The sequence below is a fragment of the Pseudochaenichthys georgianus genome, unplaced genomic scaffold (assembly GCF_902827115.2).
Source record: "Pseudochaenichthys georgianus unplaced genomic scaffold, fPseGeo1.2 scaffold_400_arrow_ctg1, whole genome shotgun sequence".
Lineage (NCBI taxonomy): Eukaryota > Metazoa > Chordata > Actinopteri > Perciformes > Channichthyidae > Pseudochaenichthys > Pseudochaenichthys georgianus.
This window is the reverse complement of record NW_027262965.1, coordinates 37,979-60,380: the sequence shown is the minus strand read 5'-3', so window position 1 is coordinate 60,380 and position 22,402 is coordinate 37,979. Positions and strand designations below refer to the sequence as shown.

General features: G+C 40.8%; 2 pseudogenes; both read left to right on the top strand.

Annotated features, from left to right (window-relative positions):
* Window positions 1-22,402, top strand: part of LOC117442254 (zinc finger protein 729-like) — a 144,808-nt pseudogene that overhangs the window by 88,997 nt on the left and 33,409 nt on the right.
* Window positions 9,066-10,847, top strand: LOC139433398 (piggyBac transposable element-derived protein 4-like; annotated as a pseudogene).

Below are 22,402 nucleotides of genomic sequence, written 5' to 3'. Positions count from 1 at the left end.
CTTGCCTCCCACTTTGACCAGACCGGACCCCTGGTTTGAGGCATAAGCCACCAGCTCTTTCCACCATTTTGTGCACTTGGGCTTTATCTACAGCTTGCCCCTCAGGCTCCCACTTCAGCTGTTTTCCTGTCTTCAGGACTGTGCCCTCCACAGCACGTTTGTTGTTGGGGAGAGAAGTGGGGTCTTCAGTCCAGAGATATTTTGCATCCCAGTGTGGTGATGCAATATGAGAATCCTGCCTGACGTAGGTTAGGCCTGCCTTTATGATATCCAGCTCTCTGTCCTCCGCCAGGGTCATCTCTTTACCTCCTGGTTGGCAATTTCCACACCGACATCCTCCACACTTAGGCTCACAGGCTGCTCCAATGCTGTCCAACCTCCACCATTCCAGGAACTCACGATTAGTTGCAGCTGTGACCTTTACTTCAGCAATATCTTCCTTCTGCAACTGTGCTGGTTTGTCTTTTGGAGGCTTTCACTCCTCATACCTGACTGCAGCTTTTCTCATGGAGCGAGCAAAGTGTGTGTTGGTCCTGTGTGACCTTCAATCTCCTCAAACAGTTCCGGGTGTGCCCCGCCTACTGTTTTCCCCAGTGGACTTTCCCACAAAACAAGGTCTCCAACCACCTTCACTCTTTGTGGAGCAAGTCTTCCTTCCATGTGGCTTATGAAGAGCTCAACTTGTGCCACTAAATTATGAAGAACTTCTTCTGGCCTCTTTAATTCTTCAGGCTTGACCTCTGGGAAGAACTTCTGCAGTTTTTCAGGACTGATGACTCTATGCACTTTGGCGATCTCCCTTAGGCCATAGCAGACAAGTTAATGTGCCTTCTCTGTCCCTTTAGGAGTCTTGACTTCTTCTGGCCTCCTTAATTTGTCGGGCTTGACCGCTGGGAAGAACTTTCTCTCTCTTTTTTTTCTTTCATTGCCCTCTAGGGGCTTCATATTAAAAATGCAAAATGCACTTTCGTACGTCTTTAAACATGAATATGTGTCCCCGGTGTTCCAGGGAACTCACCAAGTGTCAGAAAACACAACCCTTTCTATATTCCTCCATACCCAAATCTCTAAAAAAGGGGCTGCAACGGATCTGATACAGACTGATCCAGATTTGAACACTTTACTGACGTCAGTAAGCGGAGCGGAGGGATCTAGATCGGCATTAAGGTGTTATTTATAATGATCGCGTCGCTGCACATTATCCCGCTTATCACACGGCCACATTCTCAACAAAGTAACGATATGACTCCCAATATTAATTGAAATGCTTTTATGGATTTAGAAAATTATTTTATTGATTTAAAAAATAGTTGTATTGATTTAAATTGACATGCATCCGCTAAGAGAAATAGTCCGTTGTTACCGTTTGAACTAACGTTGCAACGGCAGGAAATGCTTCGATAGCGCTTTTGAGGAGCTTTTTGATTACAGTTTTGAAAACATCGTTGCTTGCTTTAAAAGTAGCACAATTCATTATGTCAAACCTCGGAAAGTATCTAGATATCCCTGCTCTAATGCCAAAGGTACTGCACACTGAATATGTGTCGCCGTTTGATGTCTATGTCTGGACCGCTGCGTAACAAGGAGGGTTTCTGCCCCATTACTTCTCTTCTTACTTCTATAAGAATACAACATGGTGGACGGAGATCTCTTTTTCTCCCCCTCTTCTCCCCGTTGCAGCCCAGCAGCTGATCTCAGAGCACGCTCCCCTCTCCTGCAGGGGGCCGTGGTCAGCTGCAGCTCACAGAATCAGCCCCCTGCAAAAACAGCGCTGGAAAGAGCAAATGGAGCGAAATGAGGCGTGGCTAAAATGCAGGATCTTTTTGGTATTTTGAAAAAAATACTATATTTATATACTTTATATAGGTATGGCCCTACAATATATTGTTCAAATATAGCATGATAGGTCCACTTTAAGTGAGTTTTTATTGTGTTAACTTGTGTATTTATGCTTTTTAGATTGACTTTCTCTCTTTCTCTGTCCGTCTGTTCTAGAAACCGAAAGGAAGAGAGAGACGTCACAGCTGTCAGCAAAGTGACAAATCCTTTACAACATCTGGACATTTAAAGAGCCACCTGCATATTCACACAGGAGAAAAACCTTACAGCTGTGAAGAGTGTGGGACAACTTTCACTAGATCAGGTGCTCTCAAAACACATCAACTATTCACACAGGAGAAAAACCTTACAGCTGTGAAGAGTGTGGGACAACTTTCAGTACATCAGGTGATTTACAAAAACATCACCGTATTCATACTGGAGAAAGACCGTACTGGTGTGAAGAGTGTGAGAAAACTTTCACTAGGTCAGATACTCTCAAATCACATCTTCGTGTTCACACAGGAGAAAACCCATAGGGGTTTAAAGAGTGTAGGAGCCGCAATTAAGCATATTTAGTTTTTTCACAGTTTACAATAAACAATTCCCATCTATAGAGTGGCGAAGTCACGCCCATCTACTTCCGCTCCGTGGGACCTTATTTCGGAAAAATAATGTATTGAAGTCAATGGAGAGAGAAAACTTATCTTTCGATCCCGTTTGAATAGTGCCATGAGTTACACATATGATGTTTGTCAATCTTAAATAATAATTTCCATGTAAAAAAAAGTCACAATTTGTCGTAAAACTGTTGAAATATAAGACTATGAAAAATACGCAACTACAAAAACTACTAATCCCAGAGTCACGTAAGTGATGTCACAATTGTTTTCCTCCACTAAGATAAGATAACTTTAACAAGATGCCTGTGTGCTTTGTACCAGGTTGTTATCATACCAGCAATGGGTCTTCCTCGTTCTTTCGCTTCCCGTCTGATGAAAGGACCAGGAGTGGCTGGATCAAGTTAGCTACCTAGCTAGTAGCTAGCACGTTAGATAGCATTACAGCCTTGTCATTTGTATTAGCCTTAATATGAAGTAACATTTATGGCGCATTTCCACTGCAGCAGGTCGCCCCGTTTAAGCGTCCTTAACCGTCCTCAAGCGGCCAGGCCAGTTTTTGGTGGCCTTTCCATATAGCCTAGTACCGGCTAGCGGGTACTTTTTCCCTCTTTTTCCGGCCCCATAAAATCGTGGTTCTATCGGACCAGGCCAGGGCTGTGACGTCAACACTCTCGACTGCTGATTGGTCAGAGAGAATCGTCACAAGGTCGCGCGCGAGTTCATCCCTAGCGTCGCCTATATATTTAGAAGCAAGCTTGCAGCATTTTTATAAACAGCATTTTGTAAACGGAGGAGCTACAAAAATGGCTACGTTTTTTAAGAAAAAGCACACCGTGGTCGTCCGAGGAGGTGACGACGTTCCTTCATCTCATTGGGGATGATAAAATCCAGCGGGAGCTCGACGGAACAACGCGAAATGTAAAAGTGTTCCAGGATGTCTCTGCACAGATGTCCGAACACGGATTTTCTAGGACTTTCCTGCAGTGTAGGGAAAGACTGAAAAAGATGAAGAGTGAATATCGCATAATAAAAGACAACAACAACACGAGTGGTGCGGGTCGCAAACAATGGAAGTGGTTCGACTTGTTGGACCAGATTTACGGCCATAGACTGGCCAACGTTGGGAGGGAGGGAGGCCTGGACTCTGCAACGGCTTTACTGGAGTCCCTGCAAGGTATGCTCACTTCTAACAAAGAAGTCTATTTTATCCTTATATTAATGTTCGACAACCCATGCTTTTATGGAGCTCCGAAGAGCTACATAGCTAGCTAAGGCAGATAGCCTTAGCTAGAGCTATTGTTTGCTAACACCATATGTGCCATTGTTTATGTTCAGTTTTTCTTTTCTATAGTTGTTGTTGCTATTTAGTATTGTGCTGCAGTAGTTTGTGGAATTAACAAGTCATTTTGCTGTTCTAGATGATTACCTTGGGACTTGTGAGGAGGAACATTCCCGAGTAACGGGTGATGGCAGTGTTCCGTCCACATCGTCAATGAATCCAGAATGGACCCCAGCCGAAGACCCTAACCTGACTCAACCACCAACACCGAGTGCCATCACGACACCGCAGCGTGTGGTTCTAGGTAAGAAATAGAAATGGCAAAACGAATTGTGTTTTGTTTTTTTAAACCTTGGATCATCCATCGTCAGTAATTAAAATAAGCTACCACTGTGTGGAAATGCTCTGTTACAAGTAAAGTCTTAGCTAGTAAGCAGCTAGTACAGTTGTGTGTGACATTCAATCATATACATATATTTATATTCATTATCAACAGGCTGGACATAATGTAATTCACTTTCACAATCATTGTAAACATCTAGGGCCAGAACTTTCTTTAGTTCACCTTACTGTTGTTCTGTTTATACATGTTATTCTTATATCCTTGTGTGACCTGTACCTGTCCTGTGTTTTTTCCTTATTGCTAATTATTATCTTATTGTCACCCAGGCAAGAGGAAACGAGGAGGAGAGGATCGGGCCCAGCAGGAATTGTTGTTGTCCATATTATATATTTTTTTTCTAGTTAATTTTGAAATTTGTACTTTCTTGTTTATTTATGTTCTTTAAAATGTTCATTTTATTTTTATTTTTACAATGCCATGTATGTTTATGCTGGCTGCAATACAGTTTTTAATTTTTAATTTGTATTGTTTAATGGCATGCCTTTTGATACACCATTTTTTTTTTTGTATACTGCCATCAATAAAGTACTTATTTGACTTATCTTATCTCTTGTTGATAATGAATTGCACCCAACAGAAAAAAATCAGATTCACATAATCTTGATTTAGAGAAGATATAAACATACATGAATTTATAAAGGAATAACAAACACCATCAGTTAGGAAAAAGCCCCTTAGTTTTAAGAGATTTAAAGCAAGAAATTGAGTTTGCTAGCTTGAGGTCCTCCTCTAAAACATTATTACATGTTTATTTTGTAATAGTATTAAGAATACATGATAAATACATAACACATGTAGAAATTGCTCAATTGTGTGGAGGAGGGGCTACTGATCACATGGAGGAGGGGCTACTGATCACATGGAGGAGGAGCTACTGATCACATGGAGGAGAATGGGTATTGGAGGGAGAATGATCAATTGGGTAAGGGCCTTTTGAACAGACAGGACGTTTAGAGGAAAGGTTGGAGCAGATATTTCCAGTTATTTAGAAATAGAAAACGGTATTCCCCGAGGGAGTGCAGTCAGTCCAATATTATTAACATCATGATTAATGACATGTTGACATGCTGAGACTCATGCATCCAATGGGCTCTGCACGCAGAGGATGGGGCTATGTGTATGAGGGGAAGATGTGCCCCATACGTAATGGAGAAGCTAGAGCGATTAAAAAAGTGAAGAGGTGGTCATATAACTGGATTCAAAATGTCAGAAAGCAAGTCATGCTCCATGGTATTTACAAACAAACGCAAGGTTGATGGCCAACAGCTAACACTCTATGATCGTCCAATGACAAAGGTGAATGAGTTCAAATACCTCGGACTGTGGTTTGATAGCAAATACACATGGGAAATGCATATTAATCAAGTGGAAACACAATGCTAGAAAGTATTAAATGTATTAATTTCATTTCATTTCAAACCTTTATTTATACAGATAAAATCCCATTGAGATCATTGATCTATTTTCCAAGGGAGACCTGCTCAAGTAGTTCCACATGAAACATAAAAACATAAATAGAACAACAAAAGGACATCATACAGCATCATTTACAAAATGAATAAACAGGTACCAATAGCTTCCGATTGAGTAGCATCCAACCGAGCTTTAAAACATTTAGTGGCACCAGATTGTTCAGTTTCCATTTAATTTGCAGACTATTCCAAGACAGAGGAGCTGCACATCTAAAAGCTGTCTTCCCTAAGACAGTCCTAGCAGTTGGCCCATTTAATAAAACCACAGCATTCGATCTCAGGCAGTAGCCACTTACAATTCTCCGTGAGATCAGGGAGCAGATGTAAGATGGAAGTTTCCCTAACATGGCTTTGTATATAAAAATGTACCAGTGACTGAGCCTCCGTACAGTTAGTGAAGGCAGACCAGCCCTTGCATACAGGGTACAGTGATGGGTTAATGCTTTACAGTTTGTCACAAATCTCAGTGCACTGTGATACGCAGCATCTAACTTGACCAGGCAATTGGCAGGTGCATTCATATAGACCAGATCCCCATAGTCCAGCACAGGTCAAAGGTCACAGAGCCTTTTCCTGGCCTCAAGCGAGAAACAGGACTTGTTTCTGAAAAAGAACCCTATTGCGAGCTGTAGCTGGATGCAACTGGGGCGCAGACAAACAAGCATTAGTAGACATTTCCAGATCCATGATGAGGTCCACAACAGACTATGGTTGTATAGCGTATGGAGCAGCAGCAAAAACATCACTTACAAATGGATAGATTACAATATAAAGCATTGAGGTGTGTATTGGAGCGATAAGTCAACGGTTTGCTTATCGCGACAGGGCTATGCACACAATGAAACAGTGGAAACAAACATGTGTTTGGCTTTCATTAGTGAATGAAACTGTGAGCCCTTTATAGTCTGTGTCCAATATTGTGTATTTGTATATATTGTATATCCTGTATATATGCTAAGGTCCCGCTACTGACATAATAGCAGTCATTTAGTGCGCATAAGTGTAATTAAATATCAAAATCTCACTCCAGCCAGGGACCCACATTTAGCAACCCTGGTTAGCTTCAGAGCTAGCAGTCTGTGTTTGTAAACAAAGACGGGAGGAGCTTGAAATGAAACAAACAATACTTAGAAACTGGTTAAATGTTTCTGATGGAAGGAAACGACCTCTTCTCTCTTTGAATGTGGTTTATACCTTTCAGGTAACAGCAACAGTTAAAGCCTTACAGTGAACCGTTTGGCTTAGCTACATATCAGAGATACATATCGTTCTTGTAATACTCTTTGTTTGTCTGGATTATATCTCATTTGCATTAACAGTAATATATGTATAAATGCTACTAAATGAATGCGACATATATGATACTCTACATGGAAACTACTCCGTGTATGTCACAGTTTACACTTCACCCTTTCTAAACACTGAATGAAATATATATATATATACATCCAATCAGCGAGCTTAAAACCATAGCTGAGGATCTTGGGTAATCGCTCGAAAGGCCTACGTCTGTTTCCGGTTATTTTTATTTTGAAATTCAGTTCCTGACGGACACCAAAAAAGCCCGAGATTATGGAATTAAACCAATAAATAAAAGCAAGGATAATTGTGTGTTATTGGTGAGTAAATCACAGTGTGTTATTTTGAAAAGAATAACAAATTAGAAGGAAAAAAATATTTAAAAATACAGATTTCAGTATCCTGAGGCTCTGAGCCCCATTTATTTTCCTCACAGACGGCAACAAAAGTCCGAAATTATACGATTTAAAATAAAAGTAATAATTGTGGCTTGATATTGAGTAAGAACATGTTTTTATGAACCACACAGCTTCCGGTCTTCCAAGACCCGACCGGAGAAAAAGACGTGCTGCAGCCTGCAGGCACGAAACACGTTACCAGTATAAATACATTGCTTTTAAAATCGTGGTGTGCAACACGAAAAAAAGGGAACAATGAACCGTTTGGCTTAGCTTCATATCAGAGATACATATCGTTCTTGTTCTACTCTTTGTTTGTCTGGATTACATCTCTCATTTGCATTCACAGTAATATATGTATAAATGCTACTAAATCAATGCAACATATATGATACTCTACATAGAAACTACTCCGTGTCTGTCACAGTTCACACTTCACCCTTTCTAAACACTGAATGAAATAGGTTTTTGATGCTTATACATTCAAATAAACGACCTGTTTAAACTTTTAATGAGGTTCATACATTTCAGATAACAGCAACAGTTAACGGTACAAAAATAAACAGTTTTTCATGGTTGGAAAGTAAATAAAGTTCATTTACTCAAATACAGATTGCAGGTAGTTGTATTAGCTGAAGTATTTTCATTTGATGTCACTTTATACTACTCCTTCATTACATACCAGATATAAAGATGTACTTTTAATAAGATGAGAGAAGAGTTACACATCATGTGAAACTAAAACTGGTATATCTACATATATATAATCAATGACTGAGGTTACGTACTGTAACCCAGCTTCTATGAGTATAGGCGCAGTCCTCTAAGGCTATCGCTATTGGGTAATCCCACTGCACGTGTGCAGCACTGACAGACTTAATCCACGCCCACCTATGACGTGGGCCCCACCTCCGGGCTCACTTCCGTATAAATAGGAAGAAGGCCCGTCCAACTGCTGCCACACAAACAGCTTTTCTTCAGCTATTCGCGGAGCCAGTGGGGCCCGAACCTTAGAGGGCTGCGCCTATACTCATAGAAGCTGGGTTACAGTACGTAACCTCAGTTCTATTTCGTATGAGGCTTCGCCCTCTAAGGCTATCGCTATTGGGTTAAGGGCGAAGCAGGATGTAGTCCACGCCCCACTGGTCCGTCCGTAACCAGAAGTACAAAAACCCATCTACTCAATTAATAACCCCTGCGACAAAGAAGGAGCATCACAGTCCCTGGAAATATAGCATTATACCAAATGAATATTCTCTTTAAGCCCCATTATAACCACATCTTTTGATCTCTCCGCCATACCGGTATAAAATCATGCATTTTGTAATGTCAGGGTTTTATATTGGAGGAAAATAGTTCAATTTGTCCTTTTTACTGTATATGACCAGATGTGACATTTTACATTGAATTACATGCTTGTCATGTCTTGGTTTACAGTTTACAGCATTCGCAATTTTCCCCTCATCTCTTTACCTTTGATGTGTGTGAGAATGTAGGAGTAAGTGTTCTCTCATGGCATTTTGTTTTTCATTTGTGCTGTTTCATGTGTCTTAGAGGTAAACAGAGGTATGATCTTGACCCAGCTTGACCTTGTTGTTTTGAATTGTTTGGAACTTCAAAGGCTTTGATAATGTATCTTTAGCATACAAACATACACAGCCATACATGCACTAAGTCAATAAGCGAACACCTGGCTGCAAAGCCAGATCCATAAATATGTGTAGTTTGGCTGGCTGGTCGTTTCATTCCTGTGATACGCAACAAGCGAGTAAGATGAAGAGGCGCTTCTCTGTGGAAGAAGCTAGGGATATGGTGATGCAGCCGGCAACCTCCAGCGAGCTGCTTGACTCTTCTTCTGAATCAGAAACAACCTCAAAAGAAGAATGTGATGTGGAGTTTGTAGTGGAGTCTGATCCTTCTTCTTCTGACCCTTCCACTGAAACTGCAGAGGAAACAGAAGACTCTGGCAGTGGGTGGACATCAAAAAATGGTGAAATCTGGTCTCCCTCTAACAACGATACGCTGCGCTACATTCCCGCTGCCAAAGGTTTGGTTCCAGGGCCCACACGTTATGCTATTATAAGAATTGATGATGTGGAATCCTCCTTCAATTCATTTTTCACTGCTGAGATCATCAGTAGTATTGTCGACATGACAAACTTGCAGGGGGGACGTTCGGTGGCAAACTGGAGTGATGTGGATGCCACAGATATTCGTGCATACATCGGTCTCCTGATTTTGGCTGGAGTGTACAAATCGAAGGGCGAATCCACCCGCAGCCTCTGGGATGACCACAGTGGACGTGCCATCTTCCGTGCCACAATGACCCACACCAAATTCCTGTTGATGAATACCACCCTCCGGTTTGACGACAAGCTGATGAGACCATCCCGTCACAGAGAAGACAAGCTTTCCCCCGTCCGCTCTCTCTGGGAGAAGTGGACACATCGCCTTCCGATGCTTTTCAACCCTGGTGAAGATGCGTGTGTGTGGATGAGCAGCTTGTCCCCTTCAGAGGCCGCTGCAAATTCCGGCAATATATACCAAGCAAGCCAGCAAAGTATGGGCTAAAAATCTGGATCACCGCTGACGTTGAAACCTCCTATGCCTGGAAGTACACCGGTAAAGCTGCTGGCAGTGCTGCCGAGGTGGGCCAGGGAAAGCGTATCGTCCTGGAAATGACAGAGGGGCTCCAAGGGATCACTGTGACTTGTGACAATTTGTTCACGTCATATGCACTTGTGCAGGAGCTACTAAAGAGGAAAGTGGCCCTTGTCGGAACCATCCAAAGAAATAAGCCTGAGCTTCCATCTAAACTCCTGCAGGTGAGGCAGAGAGCTGCCCTGTCCTCTCTTTTTGGTTTTACCAAGAACACCACAGCGGTGAGCTACATTCCCAAACGGGGGAGAAGCGTGCTCCTCCTCAGCAGCAAACACAGGGACCCAGCTGTGACAGAGGAGGAGAAAAGGAAACCTGTGATCATTGCAGACTACAACCACTGCAAGGGAGCTGTCGACAACCTCGACAAGGTATGGAGGCATTACCAGTATATAAATAATACATGATACAGTTGTTAATAAAAAAAGAATTTTTGTATTGATCTTTTGTAGGTTGTGGGCTCCTACAGCTGTAGGAGGATGACCCATCGGTGGCCACTGGTCCTCTTCCACAACATGAACATTTGTGCTTTTTACTGCTGTGGATCCCTCCTGTAAGCAAGCCAAATCCTTCAGGAGGAGGCTTTTCTTGGAGGAGTTGGGGAGATCTCTGGTGTCTGCAAAAATCATGCGGAGAAAGCATCCACCTCGTACATCGGCTGCTGTTACCATAGTGGTGGACATACAGGCCTCGGCAGCTGCCCCTGACACCAGCACAATCGCAAGCGGCTCTGCCCCTGACACCGGCACAACCGCAAGCGGCTCCACAAAAAAGAGGGGACTGTGCTGGATGTGCACTGGGAAAAAAAAGAAAAGTGCAACCACTTGCATCAGGTGTGAAAAGTTCACCTGCAGAGAGCACCAAATCCCCTGCTGCAGGTTCTGCTGGATGAACTGATCTCTCTCTCTCTCGCACGCACATACACACACACATTATTTGTTATCTCCATCTATCTTACTCCGTCTCTAACACCCATACTTGCTCTATCTTCATCCATCTCTCATTTTATTCAACACACACTCATACATATCATTGTTCTGTTGTGACAATTTGATTTGTTCATGAATGTTGATTGCAGTTTGCTGTTTGGAAAATAAATGTTGACATTGATACATCTGATGCTGATTTAAAAATGATTTCAGAGAAAGTTGAAAATAGTATTACTTCAGTGTTTTTATAGGTCGTATAATTCAATGGTAAAATGTCACATCTGGTGATGTACAATAAAAAGGGACACATTGAACTATTTTCCTCCAATATAAAACCCTGACATTATAAAATGCATGATTTTATACCGGTATGGCGGAGAGATCAAAAGATGTGGTTATAATGGGAGTGGATGGGACACGAGTGGCTAATGTGTGACTTTTTTGTTTAATCTGATTTTGTGCAAAAACTAATTATCCACCAAAATAAATGTTGTTGCTAGTCTTTGACATATCCAAGACTGTGATAAAAAAAAGCCGACTCCCCAACATTTATTATATGGAAAATAACTGCCTTTTTGTGCATGTGTTTCATCGAAAACGCAAATTCATGTTTTCAAACTGGCAGTTCAAGGGTTAAAATCCTGAACATAATTTAACATTTGGTATTTTTGATCAGGACTGAAGTTGATTGAAAGATTTAACCCCAAAAAGTTTAAAAAACATTAATCTGTTGTCCTTTTAGAGCAGTTTTTGGAAGTGGACATTTTTGTCCCGAATGACCAATTTGTAACTTTTTTGTTCAATCTGATTTTGTGCAAAAACTAATAATGCAAAAAAAAAATGTTGTTGTTGCTAATCTTTGACATATCCAAGACTGTGATAAAAAAAAAAAGCCGACCCCCTCCAACATTTATTATATGGAAAATAACTGCCTTTTTGTGAATGTTTTTCATAGAAAACGCAAATTCATGTTTTCAAACTGGCAGTTCAAGGGTTAAAATCCTGAAAATAATTTAATATTTGGTATTTTTGATCAGGACTGAAGTTGATTGAATGATTTGACCGCAAAAAGTTTTAAAAAATATTAATCTGTTGTCATTTTAGAGCAGTTTTTGGAAGTGGACATTTTTGTTCCGAATGACTAGTTTGGAACATTTTTGTTCAATCTGATTTTGTGCAAAAACTAATAATGCAAAAAAATCCATTTTGTTGCTAATCTTTGACATATCCAAGACTGTTATAAAAAAAAGAGCCAGTCTCCAGATATGTATTTTTAGGAAAATAACTAATTTTCTCTGTTTTCATCATGAAAAAAACCAGCAGTTTCATGTTTTCAAAATGGCATTTAAAGGTTTAAAATCCTGAAAATGATAACATGTTTCGTATTTTCTATTAGGGCGGAAGTTGATTTAGAAATTGAACCCAAAAAAGTTGTGAAAAAAACCTTTTAATATAATGTTTTTATCAAAGTCTTTTGCAGTGGACATTTTTGTCTCGAATGACTAATTTGCGTAGTCCAATCGAATGATACCGGAGGGTTAACACAATAAAGAAACAGACCGTATAGCACAAATGATCAATACTTACATATATTTTCACTTGTATTATAATAATTGAAATGCTGGGTCTTCTGTCCACGCTCAGCTACCGCACCGCAGCTGCCTGCACTGTACAATCGCTGGAGGACTGGGCTGTCACTCAAAGACGGAGTAGCCAATGGGGACGCACCCTTGAAAGTCCCGCCCACCTGGGAGGTTTCTGTCAGAATCTCAAACAAAAAATGAGGGAGCGCAAAAGAGAAAGCTGCAGCGAGAGCAAAAGTCTGATCATTGAGAAAGAAGAAACAAGAACTGCAAACAAAAACCTATGTTAAAACAAAGAACAAATACTTATAGTTTACATGATTACACAAATGATTTGTTTGCAACTTATAGTTTTATTTTTGAAATAAATGTTATTTTGCTTGACTTATTTTTTTCTTCTTTTAAACTCATAGTTTTGCTTTATTCTGAGAAAGTGTTGCTTTATCTTTATGATACAAAACTAATCCCAAATTAAAGAATAAAACACGGAGGACAGAGATCTCTTTTTCTCCCCCTCTTCTCCCCGCTGCAGCCCAGCAGCTGATCTCAGAGCACGCTCCCCTCTCCTGCAGGGGGGCGTGGTCAGCTGCAGGGGGGCGTGGTCAGCTGCAGCTCACAGAATCAGTCCCCTGCAAAAACAGCGCTGGAAAGAGCAAATGGAGCGAAATGAGACGTGGCTAAAATGCAGGATCTTTTTGGTATTTTGAAAAAAAAATTATACTTTATATAGGTATGGTTAGTGCTGCGTACCTGGATTCACATTCAGGTTCAGGTCCGGACTCAAGTCCAGAGGTTCAGGTTCAGGTCCGGACTTATAAGTCCGGACCTGAAACCATGGCTTGTGTCAAGTTGTGTGAGTAACTAAAGTGAACTTATTGTGAGCTAATTATCAATTGAAAATTAACTCATAATCAACTCAAATTCAAACTCGTCAGATTTATTGTGCTCCCTTCCAACTTGTGTCTACATTTCTCTACAAAGTACAAATGTAAAAAAAAAAACTTTTTGCCACTTAGTCTACAAATGACTTATGACAGCAACTACAGTGAACTACTACAAAGTTCAAACATTTATTTCATTTACCAAACTAAAGTAACCAAACAGTCCCTGAGCTGACTGAGCCTAAAGTGTAGAGTAGACTATACGCATTACACTGTTACACACCTACTATACAGTATACACTGTAGTGCAGGGGTGGCCAACTCGCGGCTCTCGAGCCGCATGCGGCTCTTTGCCTAGTTTCATGCGGCTCTTCGGTTCATATCGAATTGTATATGTGTGAGTTTGGGGGAGAGACACTGACTCTGTCCTGACTAGTGTTGCATGGTGTACCGATACTTGAAAGGTATACCGCGATACTCTGCCGTTAAAAACGTTACTAGTCCTCCGTTTCATTAGTATCGGTACTTTAAGGGTGTGTTCACACCTAATAGTCCGCTCTCTGGTGCGCACCAGACCACAGTTTGTTACATTGTTTCATTTTTCAGAAGGTTCGGTTTGCGTTCACACTGGCAAAAACTCAAAGGGACTATAAACTTTAAAAACAAGTCATGTGCACGGAAATGCTGTTCAACCATTGGTCAGACATTAAGGGGGTACAAACGCAAATCCCGGCAATTTCTAGCGGAGCCTCCGCCATGGAGCATCGGCACTTTCGGCAGGTTATTCTCATGCTGCTGTTAGTCTGGAGATCAACAGATATGATTATATAATCAAACAACGTCCGTTAAAAAACATTATTACATGGCTTTGTTGAATACTCGATTCTGATTGGTCAATTCAAAACACATGACACGTTTTTAATCCAGAACAGACAGACCGCTGTCAAGGATTTATTGACCGTTGTTAAGGACGCTCACATCTGCACAAAGAAGTCCGTTCGATTTAACTGTATACAGTTTGGCTGAAACTAACTGACAAGACAAGGGCGACAAGAAAACAGCGGAGAAGTAACGGGCAGAAACCCTCCTTTTTACGCAGCGGTCCAGACATAGGTCAGACGGCGACACATATTCAGTTACCAGTTATTTTGGCATTAGGGCAGGGATATCTAGACACTTCCCAAGGTTTGACATAATGAATTGTGCTACTTTTAAAGCAAGCAACGATTTTCAAATCTGTAATCAAAAAGCTCCTCAAAAACGCTATCGAAGCAGTTCCTGCCGTTGCTACGTTAGTTCAAACAGTAACAACGGACTATTTTTCTTAGCGGATGCATGTACATTTAAATACAACTATTTTTTAAATCAATACAATTATTTTCTAAATCCACAAAAGCATTTCAATTAATATTGGGAGTCATGTCGTTACTTTGTTGAGAATGTGGCCATGTAATAAGCGGCATAATGTGCAGCAGCGCGGTCATTATGGGGAAAATAACACCTTCATGCCGATCTAGATCCCTCCGCTTCACGTCGGGCTCCTGATCAGCCTGTTGGTGTTCTTTTCCTGCTTATCCATGAGAGACGTTCTGCAGAGGAGGGGTGTTTCACCGACGACAGGTGTTCTTACTTTTATGTAGCTGACGGATAATGTTTACTTTACACGATACTGTTCAACACTTAATTCTGCTTTACTCTTTAACTAAACAACGCGGATGTCTTGAAAGACTCTTTCGCTAAAGATTTTTTGAAGATATCCGCGTTCTTGTGACACGTAAATACTGTGCTTCCTATGTTTTGGTGCGGACTGCGTTCACACCAGCAATTAACCGCTCCAGAGTTCGCAAGCAAGCGCTCCGAGACCACCTATTTTAGCGGACCAGAGTCCGGTTGTTTAGTTCACTTAAGAGGTCTCGGACTGCGTTCACACCGACCCAAATGAACCGCACCAAGCGGCTAAACGCACCAGGGTTCGATTCAACCGGACTATACAAGGCAGGTGTGAACGCACCCTAAGAATGACGGGGGAAAGTACTCCGGTGAGAAAGCGCCGTTTTAATAAGAGCCGTGTGTGTTCAGCGCTCTGCTTCCACTCCCTGCACTGCAGCTGTGCCTGCAGTCCCTCCCTCTCAAGCACGCTCTAAGTCCATCCCCTCTCTCGTGCACGCGCTAGCTGCCAGAGCATGTGAGAAAACGAGAAGCATGGTTGCAAGTGGGAGTACAACTGCCGCTGCGCCTCGGCTTGTTGACTAAAAAGACGCCAGAAGCTAAATGTGGAAGTATTTGAGCTATATCTCTGACAGTGAGGGCAAGCCTACGGACACCACGAGGCCTGTCTGTGAGACATGTATTAATTGTATTTAATACAAATTCTTGTCATTTATTTTATTTATTGTTCTCATTGTTTAAAAGTTTGTGTTATGGTTATGGTTCTGGTGTGAAATAAAGCACAATAATTACATTTAAGACTGTTTCCCTCTTTTTAAGAAAAGAATCGGAATCGCAATTCTTGACTTGGTATCGAAACCAAAATGTTGTTATCGTGACAACACTAGCTACTCATGACAGTTAAACCTGATATTTAGTAGGTCTGTTAAGTATTGAATGCTGATAATTCTGACGTAATTTGGCCGGTCAAAGTTGCTTGGGCTCGGATAAAATCGCTCCGTTACTTTCGTCCCGTGTTACTTTCGTCCCGTGTTACTTTCGTCCCGTGTTACTTTCGTCCCGTGTTACTTTCGTCCCGTGTTACTTTCGTCCCGGCTCCCGGTGTGTATGTGTGGTGTCAGGTGTCAGTATGAGAGGATGACAGCGCGTCTAATTTTGATGTGGCCCAAGAGCCAATCACAATAATACCTGCGATGCAGTGAACCAATCACCTTTGAGGGGGGGAAACCTATCGTTGATTAAACACTAACCAGTGTTTCCCCTACCATTGTCTTGGAGGGGCGCTGCGCCCCGCCAACGGAAATTCAAGGTGTTTAAAATAAATATATATGTAGCACCAAATTGCAAATAATCTATGACTACTGTCAATTTTCACATTGAACATGTGCTCTTTTATTAAATAAACTAAACGCTTTCATCTTAAATTGTGGGTTTAGTGTTTTTGACCCTAAGAAACACTGACGCATTAATCAATAACAATAATACACAGCTCCTCTCTCTGCTCCAGAGGATTTAAAGAATATATATCCCAATGCCACAAAAAGGCATCAGTGACGTGGTTGAAATCTTGTCTCCAGAAAACAAAAAACTGAAACAAGCGGTATCAGTGACTGTGTGTTTGATGTGGCTCTTTGCAGTAACAGAGAAACAATGTGGCTCTTAACCTCTGACTGGTTGGCCACCCCTGCTGTAGTGACTGTACAGTCAGTGTACTGTACTGTCTGTACACCATGTATTTTCTACAACTCTACATGTGTACATTATACAGTACATGCTATACATAGTGATGTACATGCATACTGTTAGAAATTAAAATCAATGTTGATATGGTGTAATTTTGAATTAAATACACTATTTAATTTAAATCAGTTTTATTCTGAAAAAACTGGAAGTTCACACTATTAATTTAATAATTTTATTCTGAAAATTATTCACTTCCGGTTAGCATTAGCATGTGGCGAAATGCTACGTTTTCAAACCGTGAATCGAAGGTGAAATGCCATGTGATGTTGTACACTGAGCACACTGGGATTACCACTCATTTATTGACGCTGAATAACGTTTATCAGGGAATGTTTAAATAACCACAGACACCAGAATATACGTAAGTGCTAGTTTTTTTGCTAGTCCAAGTACCGGTTCCCGACGTTCCGGACTTGAACCGAAACTTTTTACAAGTCCAGTACGCAGCACTAGGTATGGTCCTACAATATATTGTTCAAATATAGCATGATAGGTCCACTTTAAGTGAGTTTTTATTGTGTTAACTTGTGTATTTATGCTTTTTAGATTGACTTTCTCTCTTTCTCTGTCCGTCCGTTCTAGAAACCAAAAGGAAGAGAGAGACGTCACAGCTGTCAGCAATGTGACAAATCCTTCACAACATCTGGACATTTAAAGGAATGGTCCACTCATTAGATAATTAATCAAAACTTCAGTATTTAGTGAAACGTTATGTTTAAACCATACCCTGAAGAAATCAGCAATATTCCCCGGTAAATAATGATTTTATAGCTCTTTTTTATCAAGACCTGTATATTCCGTCTGGCCGCCGCCATGTTTGCCATTTTCAGTAGTCACGTGATGGTCGTGACGTCATCCATGCGTTCACTTTGTCAACACATGGAAATATGGTGGAGTATTTCAGTTCGGACTCGTCAGCAGAGGAACACGTTTTGACCAATGTGAAGAGATTGGATGGGGGAATTCATCCATACATATCAGTATGACAATACGACACCCACTGTCCTTAGACCCTCACATCGTACAAGGAAAAACTTCCGAAGAAAACCCACAGTTTAAAGGGAACATGGGAGAAACCTCAGGGAGAGCAACAGAGGAGGGATCCCTCTCCCAGGACGGACAGACGTGCAATATATGCCGTGTGTAAATTGAAAAGATAATACATTTGCAACATAGGTAGTCCAAATGTTTGGAAATGCATGTGTGTATAATGGGAAGATGATATAAGATACTATATGTATGCATGTAGTACCACCCTTGCTAGCGATTCCCTCTCTAGTTTAGCATACTCAGCTTCGTTGTCCCTGGCCATAGAATCACGATTTTATGGGGCCGGAAAAACTGGGGGGAAATACACACTAGCCGGTACTACGCTATATGGAAAGGCCACCAAAAACTGTCCTGGCCTGGACGTTAAAACGGGGCTAGCCGCTGCAATGGAAATGCGCTATAACATACCTTATTCTTACTCCGAGCACTACTTCTGCTCCTCCGTCGCTTCACACTTGCAGAGGGCGATTTCTCAACTGGCCGAACTGGTGTCCTGGTCGGTGATGACACCAGAAAGACCGATGGTACTGCATCTCCATTGAGTAATGGTTGTTCTTTAAATCCCATGTTATGTTTGATCATACTCTCAGAGTAGTCGTCCGGAAATGTGAAATGTTCGCTGCATACATGAGCCTGTAAATCTCTCGGTTCGGGCCGGCCACATTTCGCTAGCCACTGCCTCCGAATGTACTTCTTACGCTTACCTTTTGGCAACAGATGGAACCGAGCATTCCGTGGATTGTTCCTATCCGAATTATGGCAATATTTCGCGATACAGTGAGGCATATTTGAATAGAGAAACTACAGTAAATAACATGGAGATCAACGTGTCTTCGAAAACCAAACGCATGGATTACGTCACGTCCGGGAAATGGCGGCGCCCACAGTGTTGATGTTATTTCGGTATATAATCAGTTTAAAATCACTGATAATGTCATCGGATTAAAAAAAAAAAAAGAGAGACTGGCAGAGACTGGTCTGTTTTATCGGATGATAATTTTTAAAAAATGAGTGTCATGAGCATACCATTCCTTTAAAGAGCCACCTGCGTATTCACACAGGAGAAAAACCGTACAGCTGTGAAGAGTGTGGGACAACTTTCAATCATTCAAGTAATCTCAAAACACATCAACATATTCATACTGGAGAAAAACCTTACAGCTGTGAAGAGTGTGGGACAACTTTCACTCATTCAAGTAATCTCAAAAGACATCAACGTATTCATACTGGAGAAAAACCGTACAGCTGTGAAGAGTGTGGGACAACTTTCACTACATTAAGTGTTCTCAAATCACATCAACGTATTCACACAGGAGAAAAACCATACAGCTGTGAAGAGTGTGGGAAAACTGTCACTACATCAAGTGCTCTCAAATCACATCAACGTAGTCACATTGGAGAAAAACCGTACAGCTGTGAAGAGTGTGGGACAACTTTCACTAGATCAGGTAATCTCAAAGCACATCAACGTATTCACACGGGAGAAAAGCCTTACAGCTGTGAAGAGTGTGGGACAACTTTCACTACATCAGGTAATCTAGAAAAACATCACCGTATTCACACTGGAGAAAAACCGTACAGCTGTGAAGAGTGTGGGAAAACTTTCACTTCATCAGGTAATCTAGAAAAACATCACCGTATTCACACTGGAGAAAAACCGTACTGGTGTGAAGAGTGTGGGAAAACTTTCACTTCATCAGGTAATCTAGAAAAACATCACCGTATTCACACTGGAGAAAAACCGTACTGGTGTGAAGAGTGTGGGAAAACGTTCACTACATCAAGTGCTCTCAAATCACATCTCCGTGTTCACACAGGAGAAAAACCATAGTGGTTTTAAGAGTGTGGGAGCCGCAATTAAGCATATTTTGGTTTTTTCACAGTTTACAATTCCCATCTATAGAGTGGCAAAGTCACGCCCATCTACTTCCGGTCCATGGGACCTTATTTCGGAAAAATAATGTATTGAAGTCAATGGAGAGAGAAAACTTATCTTTCGACCCCGTTTGAATTGTGCCATGAGTTACACATATGATGTTTGTCAATCTTAAAAAATAATTTCCATGTCAAAAAAGTCACAATTTGTCGTAAAACTGTTGAAATATAAGACTATGAAAAATAAGATAACTTTAACAAGATGCCTGTGTGCGTAGTACCAGGTTGATTTAATATCAGATTATAATATTGATATATGCTGTCTCACTGAAACTTGGTTGAGACATGAAGAATATGTCAGCATAAATGAGGCCACTCCACCCAGCCATGTGAACACTCATATTGCTCGAGGCACGGGCCGAGGAGGTGGAGTTGCAGCAATCTTTGACTCAAGTTTACTTATCAATACTAAACCAAAATTAAATTATACCTCTTTTGAAAGCCTCGTTTTTAGTCTTACGCATCCGACCTGGAAAACTTTGCAGCCAATCTTATTTGTTACAGTGTATCGTGCACCAGGTCCTTATTCAGAATTCTTATCAGAATTCTCTGAGTTTTTATTAACTTTGGTTCTTAAAACAGACAAAGTAATTATCGTAGGTGACTTTAATATTCATGTTGACGATGATAAAAATAGCCTTACTGTTGCATTTAACTCTATATTAGATTCTGTTGGTTTCTGTCAGAGTGTAAATAAACCAACCCACTGCTATAATCACACTCTCGACCTTGTTCTGACTTATGGTATTGAAATTGAGCAACTATTAGTCGAACCGCATAATCCTGCTTTATCCGACCATTTCTTAGTAACTTTTGAAGTACTGTTACTAGACTACAAAGCATTAGTCAAAAGCTCTTGCAGCAGAAACCTATCTGTTAGTGCTATAGCCACATTTAAGGAAGAGATTCCACCAATACTTAACTCGATAGCATGTCTGCATGTAGGGGAGGAAACTTATACAAAATGTACACCACCCCAAATTGATCATGTTGTTGATAGTGCTATAGATGCGCTGCGAATAAAATTAGACTCTGTTGCTCCTTTGAAAAAAAATAAAATAAAACAACATAGATTAGCTCCATGGCATAATGCCGAAACCCGCAAAATAAAGCAAAAGTCTAGACAACTTGAAAGGATATGGCGTTCCACTAAACTTGAAGAATCTCGTTTAATTTGGCATATTACTCTCAATGAATATAAGAAAGCACTGCGTAAAGCGAGAGCAGCCTACTACTCTTCATTAATAGATGAGAATAAGAATAATGCAAGATTTCTTTTCAGCACTGTAGCCAGGCTGACAGAGAGCCACAGCTCCATTGAGCCTTCTATTCCCATAGCACTCGGTAGCAATGATTTTATGTGCTTTTTTAACTATAAAATTGTTACTCTTAGAAACAAAATTAATGACCTCTTGCCTTTGACCAGTATAGTGTTATCAACAGCTCCCGGAAACGTAAGTTCTAATATGTGACCTGCTCCATCGAAATCAGTCGCATTGACCCGAAGACACATTTTGAGTTGTATACACGGTTGGAAAGAGGATATTCCTAGCTTTCTAATGATATCAGGATTGTTTTTGTACTCCAAATATTAAGCGAAATATGTCACATTATATAATGACTGTCACAGAGTCCTCATTTTGAGAAAAAGGCCTTTAAAGTTTCCTCTCTCTGGAATCCATCGATCTGATTGATTATTAGTGGAGCAAATGATCAAAATACTACGGAGGGAAGATATTTTCGTTTGGAGGGGAAGCTCGCGAGTGTGTGTGTATACGTGTGTGTGTGCGTGTGTGTGTTTGTGTATTTTTGCGTTTGTGTGTATTGTGTTTGTTTCCCGGGGAAAACCTTCACGAGAAACACCGGCTGTTGTTGCGCCTGCTGTGGCGTTAAATTACTCCGTTCTCCGCTTGTAATTATGCCGTTACAAGCTTCAAAGTTATATTTATCATCTGAATTTGCCGAAACAAGTTTAATATTCTGAAAGCCAAGACTCTGTTTAATTTAAATCAGATGAAAACAAACTGTAAAGGATCCTGCCGTGTTATCTATGATTACTTTACTCTTACGTTCATAATGTCAGCCGGAGGGAGGGGGGCGGCGCTGCTGGAAGAGCAGAGTGCGAGTGAGAGGTGCCTGTCTTCGTCCCTTCACAAGCTTCAAAAATGTACTTATCGTGTGATTTTGGAAATAAAAGTTTCATATTCTGAAAGCCAAGACTTGGTTTGTTTAAAATCAAACAAAACACCCGAACCCTGAAAAAATAGTTTTTTACGTAAATCCACGTTTATTCTGAAATGAGCCGTTGCGACTTCCGACTGATTTCGATAGAGCGGGTCACATATTACACTAGATAGTAAACTAGAATGCTTTTCAGCCATAAGCCTTGAACAATTAAATTCAATGATTCTCTCTTCTAAACCATCAACGTGCATGTTAGACCCAATTCCAACTAAGCTGTTGAAGGAAGTTTTTCCATTAATTAGCACTTCTTTATTAAATATTATGAATATGTCTTTATTATCAGGCTATGTTCCACAATCATTCAAAGTAGCAGTGATAAAACCGCTTCTTAAAAAGCACAACCTCGATCCAGAGGTTTTAGCCAACTATAGACCTATTTCTAATCTTCCGTTCCTCTCAAAAATTCTTGAGAAAGCGGT